Source organism: Pleurodeles waltl, chromosome 8, assembly GCF_031143425.1.
Source record: "Pleurodeles waltl isolate 20211129_DDA chromosome 8, aPleWal1.hap1.20221129, whole genome shotgun sequence".
NCBI classification, from domain to species: Eukaryota; Metazoa; Chordata; class Amphibia; order Caudata; family Salamandridae; genus Pleurodeles; species Pleurodeles waltl.
This window is the reverse complement of record NC_090447.1, coordinates 85,992,496-86,009,606: the sequence shown is the minus strand read 5'-3', so window position 1 is coordinate 86,009,606 and position 17,111 is coordinate 85,992,496. Positions and strand designations below refer to the sequence as shown.

General features: G+C 43.7%; 2 long non-coding RNA genes across 2 annotated transcripts in view; one reads left to right on the top strand and one right to left on the bottom strand.

Annotated features, from left to right (window-relative positions):
* LOC138249063 (uncharacterized) overlaps positions 1–8,751 on the top strand; it is a 75,318-nt gene extending 66,567 nt beyond the window's left edge. The window contains exon 5 of the long non-coding RNA XR_011194691.1: positions 6,003–8,751. This is a non-coding gene — a long non-coding RNA (uncharacterized lncRNA). The remainder of the gene's footprint in view (positions 1–6,002) is intronic.
* The window catches only part of LOC138249064 (uncharacterized), a 244,358-nt gene that overhangs the window by 111,340 nt on the left and 115,907 nt on the right, over positions 1–17,111 (bottom strand). The window lies entirely within an intron of this gene.

Genomic DNA, 17,111 nt, shown 5'->3' with positions numbered 1-17,111 from the left:
GCAGTCGGTAACAAGGTGGTTTGGATCGGGTCGGGGGTGGCGCCTCCCCCAAGACCGCGCCGCCCTGCGCGGGAGGGGCAGCCGCGGCAGGCCCCCAAGGCCGCGCCGTCTCCAGCAGCCAGGAGGGACCCCAACCCCGGGCAACAATGGTGCGCAGTCTCAAATTTCGGATGATAACAGCAATCAGCACGGGGCGGACCCTCGCCGCCACACCCCGCGACGGGCGATCAGCGTCCAACTTGAACCGTCCTAGGCACAGGGGGCCCCCCCGCCACCATACAGGGGGCACCCGGGCAACGGCAGTCGTACGGCCCCCAGGGGGCACAGGAGAAGCGGGCTTCCTATCAGTCCTCCTCGGGGCGCCTCTTGTCCCCTTGTCTCCTCACCGTCCGTGCCCCCGCAGCCGGGAAGCACCAGGCCCCGTCTCCCGGGTGGGAGGCCAATTTCACTCCGTCCGGCGTCCCCACTCGGCACTCCGATCTGCCCCTCACACCTCGGGGCGGGCCCGCGCACAGCCTCCGCGCCCGGCGCGGCACGCCGCACGTCCCAGGACCGCGGCCGCAGCCCGCCAGCAGGCCCCCGGGCACGATCCCCGCCGGGCCACACGAATCCGCAGGGGGCCACCCCCGGGGCAACGGCCCCTCGCCAGTGGCCCCACCCGCAATCGCCGCTCACCTCCTCCTTCGCTCCGAGCCAGCGGCACCTCAATTCAGCGCGGGGCGGCCCCGCCCGTCAGCTAGGCCGCAGCCGCTCCGCAGCCCCGATCGGCCCCGGGAACCCAGGCGCTCACCCCGGGTGCCAAGCCGCGCCGCCACCGTCTCCCCACGTCTTCAGCAGTCGTTCCGCTCCACTTTGAGCGCGACACTGCCCGCCCCAGCGCGTCTAGGCATACGTTTGAAGTCGGCCCCTCCGGAGCCGAGCGGTTAAGCGTGCGCCATGCTCAGCTCCGTGGCCACGCCCCTCAATGATGAAGAACTTTATGTTCATCTGTAGGTCCAATATTTCTATTTATGTATAATATCTATAATTAAATATGGAACAAAATCCTTCAGTTTGATCAGTACACTTGCTTTGACCGCCTTTGCGAATACCAATAAGAGCCAATTACTATCTAAGTTTACAGTCTTTGAAACTAAGAGAAGTGGTCCTATTATATATGATACACATCTGACAGCTGAATTGATACACTTGTAACCGATATGTGTATATTTATGTTTATTTTTTATATATACACTTTTTGTCTCCTTTGGAGTTAGGAAATTAATGTCTATGTATGGGTTTTCTAGTTCAAAATTACGTTATTATTATTAGTAGAACAGAAATAATGTTAAATTTAAATTAATTTAAAATAATATAACAGGCAAATAGATATATGCAGTTAATATTATGTTGCCCTCATTTAAATATTCATTCAGGATGAAGAATATTGTTTGATTAATTAGAGGACACAATTCATGTATAATTGAATTGATTGATGTCTTCATTTGAAACATAGTGAAATTCAGAAGATTATTTTTATTTTTATTTGATATTGTGTTGCTATGTAAAATTCATTGCTTTAGAACTACAGTTCCCAGCATGCATTGTAATCAGCTTTGAATGTCACTATAAATAGGATTTGTAATAGTAACAGGATGTTTTGAACTCAAAAAAGACCAGACGGTCGAAATGCGTTGTTCTCTTCTTGATCCCAGCCTTGAAATGAAATAAACACAAGATTTACTTTCCCTTAATGGAGTGCACTGCTAATCTTTGATTCACATATTTTCTCTTGGGTTCGGCTCGTCCACAGCAGTAGCACCGGTACATGGAGCGCGGTGCCTTTTGTGAGCCACTTTGTTTTACATATATATATATGTTTCAAATGTTAATTTTAAATTAAGATAAAACATGTTTTCAACATGTTTTTTTATTGTATATATTTTTATGACTGAACTTATATTTATTATGTGGGATTAGTAGTTGTGCAATTTTAATATGTTTTCCGTTCTGGTTGGTGTTTCATGAGGAGAAGAAATACATCCTGGGTGCTGTAGACAGAGTTGTAGTACTACGTTTTCCTTATTCTATTCCGTTTTATTTATTTCTCTAAAAATGCTTTTTTTCTTCAAATTCAGTTTATTTTGTTTGTTTAGAATGTGAAATAATTTTGTAAATGTTTTTTTTCAGTCAAAACATAGTTTTTTTCATTTTCATCGCTTTCCTTGTTCTGTATTGTTGGGGTTTCGGTATTCGTTGTATTTGATGTCGTTGTTTAGATATTTTGCTGTTTAAGTGTATTTTTTTGTTGTTCAGACGTCGTTGTTAAGAAAGTCATTGTTTAGGCTTGTTCGTGCTTCAGCAGTAGTTGTTTAGTATGTCGTTGTTTATGTGGTAGTTGTTCCATCCTATATTCGTCTGGACTTCCTTCTTTGTTTCTATGGGCTCAGGCTTGCTTAGGCCAGGTGCAGTGTCAGGAATTAAACAATGCAATGCATGCAGATTTCCTTGTTACCCTTTTCTTTCCCAGGAACTGGCTTTCTTCTTTAGGAGGACCGGCCTGCAGAGTAATTAAACTGGCACAGCAGGGTTTCTGTCCACAAAAGTGACAGTAGACCTGCACTTGGTATACATGTTTATCCTAAAACTGAAACTTGACCAGGATGGCAAAAATGCAGTGCCACATAGTGTACCCTTGAGTTATAATGCTGGGGGGTCAATGGGACTCCCTTTTCATCCATTTAGGGGGCTGCATTTAAAAGGCACAGTGAATGTGCACATTCTAAAGGCATGTTTGCCTCTGCAGCCACATCAGTAAATGGTGCGGGTGCAGAGGCAAAGGGATTTCCTCATTTGTATCGAGGCATGCCCTCATGCACATGAGGAACGCCCGCTAATGATACCGCTGGTGCTAATTGTATTACAGAAGAAGCCATATAAGCATTTGCAGCCCCATCTGTAATACCAAAGTGCCCCGTTGCACTTCCGGGGCATTTGTGTTATCCGGCCAAACCTAGCTAGAAAGCGAAACATGCAAGAGGAGCAAATGGGTGGAACCCATTTCCTGCACTAATCATTTGTTTTCTAGGTTAGTTAATGAAATGATGTTTTTGCATGTACCTATACCCGGCTGAAAGTCTGTCTGAATGTATTGAAGAACACGTTTTTGATCTAGCAAAACGTTTTCCTTTTTTAGCAAGAGTATCCATCAGTCTAAAATTTCTAAGTTTAGTTCCATATATTTTTTGTGAATAGTATTATATAACTACCTTCCAAGTAGTCTGGTAAGGGCCTCTCTGTAACACCCAATTAAACAAAAACACTGTCAAAAAGTAATTATTAATGTTTGGCACCATTACTGCAATCCCATCAACAAATTGAACTAAGTAAGATTTTAGGCCTGCGATCAACTTCTTAATGGCATTAACAGTGATAGCTCACCACTAGTGTTGCCAAGCCTCAGAACCATACAGCTCTGTGATGTATTCTTTTCAAGAAGCTTCAGGTATAACCACATATGCCCCACGTTGGCTTTTCCTATCCAATTCAGAAGCTATAATCTTGAACTGTGGCCATTAGGGACGCATAACATTTCATGCTGCTTCACTTCCGGCATTTCATCATTGCCAAAGGGGGTGAACACATGAAGGCAACAGCATGCAGGTTGATTTGCAGTCCACTAACAAACATTGTTCTTGCAAACTTTAGCAAAGACATTGGTGTCATGGTGTCATGAAATACCAATGTATGATTGCTGCAGCAGGTGTGTTTTCCCAAAGTACACTATCAAGATTTTTTTAGAGCTTTCCTGGATGCTCTGGTAATCAGAATCAGTTCTCATAATAGTCTCCCTAGCAATGCACAGGAGTTACAATTAACAAAATTGCAATTTTACAAGATTACATAATTTGCATCTAATTGATTGTATTGGTGGAACTCATGTTCCTATATGGCCACCTTCGTACCATGATTATCTGTTTTGAAATAGGAAGAATATTTATTCCCTAAACATCCAAGTGGTTTGTGATGCCTCAAATGTAATTGTAATAACAGATATTGTGGCAAGATTCCCAGGCAGCACCCATGATTACTTTATGTTTAGACATAGTGACATTCATTCATTCCTTAAAGTAGATATTGGAGATGACTTTTTATTTGACAATTTCTCTCAAAATCTCTAAAGTATATGACTCACATAGTCATGCAGTTCATTTTTTAATTAGTATGTTAATAAAGTCTATTTTCACTGTAGATGACAGTGCTTATGCTTTGCTCTAATGGATTTTGACATCTTACCCTAACCCTTCCACACAAAGTCAGCATTCTTATAATGATGCACACAAGAGAAATAGACCTGTGATCAAAAGGACACTTTGGCTCCTCAAAACTCATTTTCACGGTCTTTTTAAGAGTGGTGGTGCCCTGCAATATACACCGAAGACAAGCTGCATGATCATTGCAACATGCGCAATGTTACACAATACAGTATAGCAACTTGCAAAGGATTACTAGTAATCTTGTCTGAGCTAGAGTCAGATGATGAGGATGATCAGCAACCAGCACATACAGCACATGATGACTTAATGGCAGTAGAAGGGAGAGCAATCATTAGTTTGAGGGTAAGTGTGATGTATAACTGTTAACTTGAAAAATAGATAAAACTAATGGTAGACTTGCAAAACAAAATACCTTTATTTTTAGGCATGCATATGTATGCACAAACATAGAGCTTCAACAATATTTCAAGTATTTCTGTTTAACAAATATCTTTTCATATGTAATGTCTAATATCATAAATTTGAACGTAACAGAAAATGCAGACAGTTAAAAAAATGTATGTTTTTACCACAACTTGCAGTATTTTTCAGATGTTGTTTCCCCTGCATTTCCCCCAGTTCAAACACAACTCCTAATGTGACATAGGGCCTCATTATGCCGTGGTGGTCTCATGACCGCAAGGGTTGCGGTGGCATCAGACCGTCGCCAATTCATCAGTCCGATCACCATAGTACAACTACGGCGGTACCACAGTGGTCGAACCGCCAGCACCACCAGATTATGACATAATGTCGGCCTTGCGGTGCTGGTGGTCCTAATCCGCCAGGGCAGCGCTGCAAGCATTGCTGCCCTGGGGATTACAACACCCTTCTCTTCCAGTGATTTAATTGCGGTAGCACCGCTATGAAAATGCTGGCAGAGACGGGGGCAGGGGGCCCCAGGGTGGCCCCTGCACTGCCTATGCACTTGGCATATGCAGTGCAGGGGCCCCCTTGGCCAGCCCCTTCGGAATGTCACTGTCTGCTCTGTTTTGCAGAAGGTGAACATTGTGACGGATGCTGGTGCACCCTATGCACTACAGCATTGCTGCTGGCTCTATTATGAGCCAGAGATAATGCTGTAGGCTGTTTCCTTCTGGCTCAGTGGCGCAAACTAAGTTTCTGCCTGCTGGGCCAGTGGGAAACTCGTAATGGGCCCGGCGGGGAGGCTGCACACTGGCGGCAACCTACCCGTCTGGGCTTCGGTGGAGGGTCTTTTCCGTCCGCTGAAGTCATAATAAGGCCCTTAGTCTTTGCCACAGAAACACTGCTTATACTGGAGAGATCGTCACTTTCGCTAGTCCCAACTTGACCTCACTTGCAATTTGCAGATTGTGCAAACGTTCTGCTGCATTTGCCACTTGTACATGGTCACATACAACATCAACACTATACTAGCCCATTTCTACTTGAAATCTCACAGTGTGCAAAATTAGATTGAAGTTGCCTGTTCAAGGCAACTTATAGAGCAAATCAAGCCATATACATGAGCAAACGTATTATGCTGCTATGCCGTTGTGTTACATTTTCCTGCTGTAACTGGCCACATAATGTACTCATAGCCTCTGTAATACTGTCCATTTTCTCAAACATAGACCATTACATTTCCACTATACTATTAGCCATAGTTTGCAAGATGTTTTTGATGCTTCGTTCAATGTCCACCAATTTAGTATTAATCTTCATTATGTGTTTTTTTTATTTTAGGAGCTGGATCCTCAACATTGAGGCCTCTAAACAACTTTGTACTCTCTACACTATTTTGAGGACCAAAACACTGCAATTATGCACTCTAATTCTTATGCACATTTGTCTGGACAGAACTCCTGGCTCTTCAGTTTCAGCTTGTGTGCCTGGCTCAACAGCTTTCTCAAAATAGGTGCTAAATCGTGGAGAGGAACATTGTGTCTGAAGTGTTGAATTCCGGGAGATAGAATCATTTACTTCATCATTTCTGTGTTCTTCTGCCCCTCACCTTCAGATTCAAGATATCTTTCTGCAGGGATATCTGCTTAAAAGTGTTTAATTTTTTTTAATGATATATAGAAGATATGTATATTGTGGATTTCACTTTTATTTTTAGATATATTGTAATATATGCTTGCCATGTTGAACTACATCCACCATACTTCCATGCCAATGTAACTCTAAAATAAGTATTAGAGTTGTTGTAATACCCCTTTCACTTTCTTGAGGATCATTAATTGATAAGGATTTACAAATGTTGAAACATATTTTACGCAGTATGTATTAGGAAAAGAGAAACGTAACCTGAGACTTACCTTTAGAAGGTGCTGTGGATGTATCTATGTTGCTCACAACAGACACACTTTCAGGTCCCAGGTAGACCCTATCAACACCTCAAGAACGATCAGTGATGGTTGAGAAGGTGGTCCTCCTCCTGTAGCACAGGCTTCATTTAGGGTGCTTTTCACCTCCTTGGTCCTTGTTCAGAAATTGTATCATCTTTTTCTTATTTAATCAATTGTTTTCTGTGTGAAGCCCACAATTTTTTTTGGGGGGGAGTCGGGCACAGTAAGTGATGATTTCCCAAATAAATCATCCCAATGTGCTGCACACTCCTCTTTCTAATTTCTTTTAAGGGTATTTTATTTTTTTTCCTTGCTCCTGCATTCTTCTCATGTTCTTGCCAAGACACTTTTATGGTTTCCAAGGATGGATGGCCCAATATAGGAAATCATTTTGATAGATTGTGAAATCACTCCCCAACCAGAGTGCTCCTCAGGACTTTAATGGGGATGTGGTGTACTACTTCTTGTTTGTGAGTTCATCATTCACTGCCAAAAAGCTACTTTCAGGAATTACGACTTGATTTACAATTTACCAAACTGCAGAATGTGATTTGAAGAATAGTGAATAGGATTCACGTTGATTCAGTAAACATTGATACCAAATAATGATTCCCAATTTGGTAAATATCTCATATTATGGATCACTATTCAGTAGCATCATACATTTGGTATAAAGCCTTGTTCAGAACAGTGAAAGCTCCATACAATTTTACATGTTAAATACCAAATTTAGAACAATAGATGGAAAATCAGACCACTAAAATTCTTCTAGGAAAGGCAGTTCCTGGCCTCCCACTTCTCAGTGGCCTTGAAACATGTCCTGCTGCTATTTTACCTAGGTGAATTTCCATCAAAGAATTTGAGGCCTGATTTAAAACTTGAATTAACACACCGGTGACAGATATCCCATCCCCTGAAATCTAAATCCCATTATATCCTACGGAATTCAGTTTTAAGCGAAGGAGATATCCGTCACTGTTGTGATGGAGTAGCCCATCCACTGAGTTCTAAATCAGCTACTAGATTCCCACCTGGAAGCATTAGCGGACCAATAGTCATTGCCGTTTATGTGATTATACTTAAGAAAGCCTTCTCCATCTAATCTGCATGTTCCTGGGTCTATTATTGCCAGGCAGAAATTATTGCAGTCTGTCTTTAGGGCTCTTCAAATCAAGATTGCTCTCCTAGATAATCACTCAGCCCGAATGTCATGCAAGGCAACCAGATTCCTGATTCATGCATCCAAGTTGCTGGCAATGTAAAAACTGCTTGGAGCCCAATGTTTCCTAAGAATGTCCATTGGCCTGAACTTCTGAAGATCAAAGCAGCATGGGTCTCCAGCATTAAGGGTGTAAGGATTGGTAGTAATTGCATCTAAGGCCACCATATACTTTGATGAAAGCAGGAGCGCATTCTTACAATCTGTTGAAGGGGGATCATGAGTAGGATTATTTTGTTGTATTTTTTGCAAGGGAGAGTTTTTCTTGCTATTTGTACATGTAACAATACATCTTTCTAATCTGGTGTATTTAATTTTGCCAGCACAAAACTGGATATTTAAGGTTTTTAATGTTGCTGCTTGTACATATAACAAGTCCCCTGAACTAAGTGTACTTTACCTTACAGCAAAAAAAGAACAAAAAAAACATGTAACAAAAAAGGACTTTTTAAGAGTAGAATGTGGTTGACTTTCATGCACTGCTACTTTATTATGTTATATCCAAATCATTTAACTAGCTGTACTTGTGTTTATCTGCAATATACACCTTGGCGTAATTAGGAGCACCTCATTATAATTTTATTTAAGGGACACTTATGCCAGATAACTTGCTTAATCTTTTTTGTTATGGCTTTATTTTATTGCTGCCTGTACACGCCATAGGTCTGCCCAATCAGGTGTATTTTATTCTGTTGGCACACATAATACAGTACATTGATGTTGTTCAATGTGGTCTACTCTTTATGCATTAGCACTTTATCTTGAGGTCCTTTTTCTTTAATGGGCCTTTTAGATTTAGAACTTTGATTATAGAGGTGTGCTTACTTGTTTAAGTTGGCATGTATTTTATCATCAGAATTTTAATGTTTCATATGTGTATATTGTAATGATTTTAATTAATCTGTCAATGAAGATTATTCATTCATTTGCAGCCCTGGCTCATTCACCAGCTCCAGCATGACCCTCAGACAAGGCAACTGCTCTTCCAAATTGCTTTCCGCTATGTTTATTGCCCAAGCCCTCCCACTACACCATAATCCTTGCACCTGCCCCCTTGCACACATTTAGAACATGCTCAGAGATGTATTAAACGTTATGGAATTCTGGATTCTGGGACAGAATTCCAGCCGGTGAATCTGGTTCCACAAGGTTATCCCCATTACATGGCGTTTAACTCGTAATTGCATTGTTCTGGCAGCTTGCCACTCCACTGTACAGGTGTTTATGGGTGCTGGGTTTCCATTCAATCATAGCATTTGTAAAGCAGAGCACTATCCCCCCTAAGGGTATTTGGGCACTGAGATTGCTGTGTCTCTGTTGAAAAGCCACATCTTGACTCTCCTTCTTAAGTCTCCCAGGGAGGGAGCTGTTTGGAAGTAGAGGGGTAAGCTGTTTCAGGATTAGGCTGCTGTGTAGGAGAAGAAGCGGCCTCCGCAGTGACAGCAATACATGCAGGGTGTGTGTGAGAAGTTTAGTTAGGTGGAACGTAGTTATCTTGCTGAGACATAGAAGCATAGATGAGGTAGGATGCCCTTAGGTTGTGGGTGCCTTGGAAGGGCAGTGTGAGGATTTTGAATTAGCATCTCTTATGGTTGGGGAGCCAGAGGAGGTTCCTGAGGTGTGGGGTGATGCTTTAGCACTTGGAGAGGTTGAGGATGCGTGTGGCAGCAGCATTTCGTAGAGTCTGGAGTCTTTTAAGTTGCGGGAGGACAGTCCAGTGTAGAGAGCGTTACCATAGTCAAGGCAGCCAGTGACCAGAAAATGCATAACTGACTTTCTGGTGTCAGTAGGAATCCATTTAAAGATTCGGCAGAGAATATGAGGATGTAGAAGCAGGACAAGGCAACTGAGTTTACTTGTCAATTCATGGATAGTTGGCAGTCAAGGATGATGCTGAGGTTTTGTGCATGATATGATGAAGAAGACTTTGGGGGTCATTCTGACCCAATGACCGCGGAAGCACTGCCAACAGGCTGGCGGTGCTTCCGGGGGCATTCTGACCGCGGCGGTAAAGCCGCGGTCAGAAAAGGGAAGCCGGCGGTTTCCCGCCGGCTTCCCGCTGCCCCAGGGAATCCTCCACGGCGGCGCTGCTTGCATAGGGATTCCAACCCCCTTCCCGCCAGCCTGGTTCTGGCGGTTCTCACCGCCAGAACCTGGCTGGCGGGAACGGGTGTTGTGGGGCCCCTGGGGGCCCCTGCAGTGCCCATGCCACTGGCATGGGCACTGCAGGGGCCCCCTAACAGGGCCCCACATTGATTTTCAGTGTCTGCGTGGCAGACACTGAAAATCGCGACGGGTGCAACTGCACCCGTCGCACACCAGCAACTCCGACGGCTGCATTCAGAGCCGGCTTCCTCGTTGCTGGTGCTTTCCCGCTGGGCGGGCGGGCGGCCTTTTGGCGGTCGCCCGCCAGCCCAGCGGGAAAGTCAGAATGACCGCTGCGGTCTTTTGACCGCGGTACGGTCTTCTGGCGGCTTCCGCCGCCGGCGGGGGTCAGAATGACCCCCTTTGTCCTGAGTTCTGCTGGCCACCAGCTGTGATCCCATAAGGATGTGTTCTTCCCAAAGATCATGACTTCCGCTTTGTTGGTGTTTAGTTTGAGGCAGTGGTTTTTCATTCATGTTGCTACATTGGTCTTTGTTTTGCAGAAGTTGGCTTTGGCGTTGTGGGTGTTTTCGGGGAGTAAGAGGAGCAGTTGAGTGTCGTTGGTGTAGGAGACTATATTGAGTCCATAGGATCTCACGATATCTGAGACGATGGTCATGTAGATGTTGACCAGGGCTGGGCTGAGGGAGGATCATTGTGGTATGCCGCAGGTAATGTTCTTGGCTGTGGACATGAAGGGAGGGAGGCGGATGCTCTGCGTGGATCCTGAGAGGAAACAGACAACCCACTTAAGGACTTTTTGTTGAATGCCTATGTTGTGGAGTCTCTTGAGGAGAGTGTGGTGGCAGACTGTATTGAACACTGCAGAGAGGTCCAGAAGGATCAGAGCTGATGACTCTCCTTGGTTGAGAAGGGTCCTGATTTCATCCGTGGTGGCAATCAGTGCAGTCTACATGCTGTGGCTGGCCCAGAATTTTGATTGTGAGGTGTCAAGAAGGTGGTTTTGTTTGAGGTAGTGGGTTAGCTTTTGGTTGGTGGCTTTCTCAAGCAGTTTGGCGGGATGGGAGAGAACTGGAAGATCATTCTGCTGTTTTTGAGGTCTTTAGGGTTGGTGGAGGGTTTCTTTTGGAGGAGTCTGACCTCTGCTTGCTTCCATTCGTCCAGGAAGGTTGCCACGGAGATGGAGTTTTTGAGGATGCTGGATAGTTCCATGCTAATAGTGGTGTCTCTGAGGTTGAAAAGCCAGTGGGGGCCGAGGTCGGTGGGTGCCCCGAAGTGGATGGGTGACATGATGGCTGAGGTGGTCTGTGTGGTAATCAGGGACCAGGAGGTTATTGTGTGGCTGGTGTTTGCTGCTTGAGAGATGTTGTCTAGGCTGGAGGTAGAGGCTTGGGAGTTGAAATTGTTGTATATAGTGGTGATCTTGCTGTGGAAGTAGTTTGAGAGGCTATCTCAGAGTTCCTGGGATGGGTGGATAATGGTCTCTGTGGCTATGGGGTTAGAGAATTCCTTGATGATTCTGAAGAGTTCTTTCATGTGGTTGGCTTCAGAGTCGATGCGGGCAGTGATTGTTGCTCTTTTTGCAGCCTTGATGTAGTGGTGGTAGTTGTTGAGGACTCCCTTGTAGGGAGCTCTGTGGGAGGGGTCCTTGGTCATGCGCCATAGTTTCTGGAGACAGTGGCAGTTTCACTTGGAGTTTGTGAGCTCTGAGGTATATCATCTTGCTGGCTTGGAGGTGTTGTTGGTTTTAGTTGGTTTCAGTGCCACAACTATTTTGGCAGATTTGGTGATCCAGTCTGTGAAGTTTTGGACCGCCTGGTTGAGGTCAAGGTCTGCCATGGGCTCGGGTTGTGCCTAGAACCAGTGCCCATAGGATCTCAGTTTCCTGGAGATGGTGTGCTGAGAACTGGAGATAAAGTGGACGATGACATGGTCGGTCGAGGTGAGTTAAGTCATGTGTTATCTCTCATTACCATACAATGTATATTCAGGGCCTTAGTAATCAGCTGTGTAATATGAGTAAAACTATCCAAGTAATTAGCTTCATATGAGAATCGTAATGCATTGCCAGCTTCCATAGGCACAATGTTCTTGCATCATACTATAGAATAAGACAGTGTGTCTTCTCTCTGCACTTAGAGAAGTTACCTGAATCATGGTGGAATGCCAACTTGCACATGCACCATATTTACAATATCACACTATATAATAACAGAATGTGCATTCTCCTTGTACTACATAGTGGTATTTGTTGAAAGCTAAGCAGCCCACTGCCAGCAGTTCTCTTACTAGCTAGGTCTAGTGAGGAGATGTGTGTCTTTTCTAATCGGTATGTCAAAAGTGGCATGAGTGTTTGCTGAGCACAGGTCATACTTGCAAGGAGTTTGGCATGTCCCTTCTGGGAAAATTCACAACAACAGGTTGTGAGACACATTCACCATGCCTTCATGTAAGATAACAGAATGGTAGCTATACAAAGAGACAACCAGTGCACACCACATAAAAGAATGAATGCAAATGTTTTCTGGGATGTCAGTATAGGGACTCGTGTAGTGTTTAAAAAACTCTGTTCCAACTATACTAACCCAGTCTTTCTACCAGTTTACCAGTACCTTTGCACATAGCCTCTTTGGTCACAGTCTCTTCTGTGCACAAACTGTTGTGAGTTACATGTGACAAAGTTTTCTGACAGATGGAGGACACCAAGTCAGTGTGCCTGTCAAATGCTGAAAGACATGCAGAAACCTGATGTAGTCAGAAAACTAGTGAACATAAAGGACAGCATGTGATGATGAGAAGTCTGTAGAGAGGGATGGTAACGGTGGGGCTCGGAGGAGGTCCATTTGTTAACAAACGTAATGACAAGCACTTTATGTGGGGTACCTGGCATGCAGTGGCTGTGGTGGACAGTAGTGCTAGTGTGTGGGGGTCTCCTGTGCCTCACTGAAAGTAGAAAGGGAAATTTGCGATGACTCCCTGTGTCATTGAAAGACTAACAGTAACTCCTGGGCCAGTGTTTTGCATCGCCTGCCTGTGGAAGAGAGAATGTAAACTGACTGTACCAGTCTTCTGCCGGCACCAGGCTATTCCAGGGAGACTGTAAATGTACTGTATCCATCTTCAACAGGCACCAGCCTATTGAAGGAAGACTGCAAATAGGCTGAGCCGGTCTTCTGCAGGCATCAGCCCATGGAAGGGATAATGTAAATTGACTGTACCAGCCTTCCACAGACACTGGCCTTTTGAAGGAAGACTATAAATGGGTTGGTCCAGACTTCTACAGGCCCCAGCTTGTTGAAGGGAGACTGTAAATGGTGTATACTGGTAAATAGTTACCTTACTGTAGATGTCCAAAGGCCTCTAAAACATTCAATAGAAATTAGTAGGAAATTAATGGGGATGTCTTTTACACGTGTAAACTTCTTAACGTGTGTCTCATCGCTGCTCTGTCATTAAGAGCCTGACTCAGAGTTTGGTGGAGTGACCGATATCCCATCTGCCGAAATCTAAATCCCATTATTCCCCATTGAATTTAGATTTTAGCGGACAGGATATCCATCACCTTTGTGATGCATTAACACCTCCACCAAACTCTCCTAGAGTCCCATGGGCCTGATTTAGAGTTCGGTGGACAGATTACTCTGTCACAAATGTGACAGATATTCCGTCCGCTGTATTACAATTCCTGTAGGATATAATGGGATGGTAATATGGTGGACAGGGTATCCATCACATTTCTGATACAGTAACCAATCCGCCAAACTCAAAGTCAGGCCGTAAGTCTTTTAAACTTGTTCTGAGCTCTTGGCAAGACCAGAAAATCAAGTATTCCAGGAAGGACATGCCTGCCAAAGGTAAAATATTTTCATTCTATTTTTGAGACTGCATATAGTAATCTCCGGGACGTTTCACAAATGATGAGCCTTCCTTATTCCTGACAAAAACCACACCTGCTGCCGCACTGACTCTCTGCCTTTCTTTTATTTATGTACATCACGTATCTAAATGATGTTGTTTCTTTATTGGAGACGGTACCAGTGGGGACTCGCAGGTGTAAAAGGGGGCGGGCGGCGAGCACGGGGTGGGTGCAGGGATGTGGAGGGGGGGCAAGTAATAACACTTTACAAAAAATAAAAAACTTACCTTTGGTCCCCCGCGCCGCTCCTCCCGCTCGTCTGCAGGCACAGGCTCCAAGCCTCCCCTGCGCCGATTCTGACACTGCCCAAATTCAGGATTGGCTGGGAGCGCCGTGTTGCTGGGCTGGAGAGAGCCCTGTGCACATGTGTGTTTGGCCGGCCTCAGAAGGCCGGCCAAACACACATGTGCTCTGAGGGGGAGTGCTCAGCACTCCCTCTCAGAGTAAGTCACCCCCATGGCCCCGCCCCTTTACAAGGAAACAATTACAAACACTGTTTGCTATTGTTTCCTTGTAAAGGTTTTCCAGCTGCAGCTGCTGGGGGGGGAGGCGAAGCTTCTCCACCCTCATGGAAGAGCCGTCTCTGGATGGTACAGAGGTCTGGGTGAAATTTTTATTTCACCTGTGAAAGTTGAGAAATTCCCGAATTACATATACATTTTGAAATTTCTTACAATTTCACCTTGCGTGATTTTGCATAATTTTTGTTTCTCTGAGTGCCGACTTCGCTTTGAAAAGTCTTGTGAGATACCAGCGAGAGATTGATTCATACATTTTCTTTTCGAATGAGTTTCATACCGATATCTCGCGAGATACATGTATGAAACTGAGACGTCTGTTAAAATAATTAACGTGAACTACCCTCAAATAACATTTTGCTACGAAAGTGCAAACTTCACTCAACGAGTATGGAATTTTGCCAAAATTCCATGAGAAAATATATGTTATTTCACACACCTCTGACAATATGCCAAAAAACTGTCGAAGCTGATTGGTGTTGGCGACAATCCTCTTGGAAGAGAAGCTGCCGTAGGCTGCCCTCTGCAAAACAAAAAAGAAATTGGGGCCACCTTGACAGCCTATATGCAAGTAAAAGAGAAATTCTTTCTCATCTTTCAACCACACACGTATACTTTAGTGCTATCAGTTCAGGGCACCATTTTCTATAATAAGATACACGTCTACATGCAGATAAGAGGCTGGTTAAATCCTGGGTGTGAGGTTAATGTTAGATAGTAGTAGAGAAATTCTGGTCGACGGGGGAGGTCTTTGAGGCAGAATCGGGTGTGTTCATGCATTTATCAATCACATCTTGACCTTTGAGTTTAATGGGGAATAATGGGAGAAAAGGTTTTGCACTTATTTTGTAGTTATTTCGACGCCTGCGCTCTGTTTAGCATCTGCAATTACCACCAGCATAAATGTGGTGGGAAATTGCTTCTTCAGGAATGGGAGAAAGGTGGTCTCAGTTACTAAGGGAAGCAAATGCCAAATTAAGGGAGGGACTTACAAACACACAAACACACACTCAATGCACCAGTTTTAATACTTATTCGCAGTTCTAAGGACCAGATGTGACAAAAATCTATTTTGCATTTCCTAAATAGCGACGATATAGAAATCTCTATTTAGGAAATGCAAAATGTGTATCCAATTACCGGTTTTCTAACAGGGATTCCTACAAAGTAGGAATCACTGTTTTGAAATTGCAATCAGGAAATCCCATTGCATTTTTTCCAATGGGTCAGTTTTGTATTTCCTAACTAGAGATTTCCTACTGGGGAAATGCAAAACCAAGGATGGCTATAGGCAAAATGACCCCTGTGATGCACCCCAAAAATAGTGGTGTACATGTAGAGCGTCCTATTGCACTTTAAAAAAAAGAAGCTTCTTTGTTTTTTTTTCTAAAATTGCACATTGTTACCATCGACTTGGAGTTGATGGTATATGCATTCCCTAAATGTACATTTTGCATTTAGGAAATGCTTTGTACATGTACTTTGGAAATCGCAAATAGCAAATCCCTATTTCTTAGTTCATATTTGGGCATCACAAAATGCAATTTCTACTAGATAGAAATCTCATTTAGCAATTTCCAAAAGGGCTTTGTACATCTCAAAAGCAAATTTAGCATTTCTTAAGGACCCAAAATAGCAATCCGGACCATTAAGAAATGCTAAATGGCTTTGTACAATGGCCCCAATGACCTTTTAAGCATAGGGCACAATATGGTGGTGGGCCTGGATTTATAAAAATGCCTCATATTAGAAGAAGCGGATATATCAGAGCTGGGCCACGTGATCTAGCAAAAGTATGCTGACAAATAACTAATCACTCGAGAGCGAAAAAAACATACGTAGTAATATCATGGCCTGGCCACTGTCTTGCATTCAGTACATCTGTATGAGTCAGTAGTAACTGGAGTCAGTGGAATGAAAGACACCCATAGTTATTATAGTTAAACCCTGATTATGAGTGATGTTACAAAATATCTCTGTGAAAGATACTGTCCATTCTGATTCTGAGCTCACCTGGTGCAGACTCGCACAGACAAATCTGTGTGCCAAAACATGTCTAGAAGCGGGAATAACAATAAGGAAAACGACCGTATTTGAGGGAATTCCCAATACATTCAAATTCAGAATTGCAAAGTGGTGCTGGAGAAATGTCAGCTGAAAACAGTAACTACCTCCTGGTATTCCAGTCCCCTGTACCAGAATCAGGGTTTAATTAAGTCAAAATTAATGTAGTTGTCTTGTACAGGTACTTACTTTGAGATAGATCTTTGACTTTCTTTGTGTCTGATCCAACACCAGGAAAAACAGTAAAATAATTTGGTTGTAAGAAGGAAAGCCTAGCCATTCTCTAAAGGCATTTACTTATTTCCAAATCCCATACTCTCAAACCATTTCCTTTTATGCGATTCATAACATCCTCATTCTTTGACATATTCTACAGTGCTGCTGCATGTCCTGGCCCCGGGTTTCTGTGAAAAAGATTCCTGCATAGTTTGGGGGAATTTATACTCGAGTCAGCCCCCACCCTTTGCTCCCTTGTTCTCTCAGGCTCACATCATTGTCTGTCTAGAGACTGCCCAGGCACAATGGATTTAGACACATTAAAACAACATTTCCTACAAAGCCCTTGTGGACTTGCTAATCGTTATTAAATGTAATTGTTGTTATTGGTAAGCTGACAGGACGACTTTCTGCAATTATTTTTAATTGCCAAAAACCTCTAGTACAAAAACCTCTGTAGGTTAG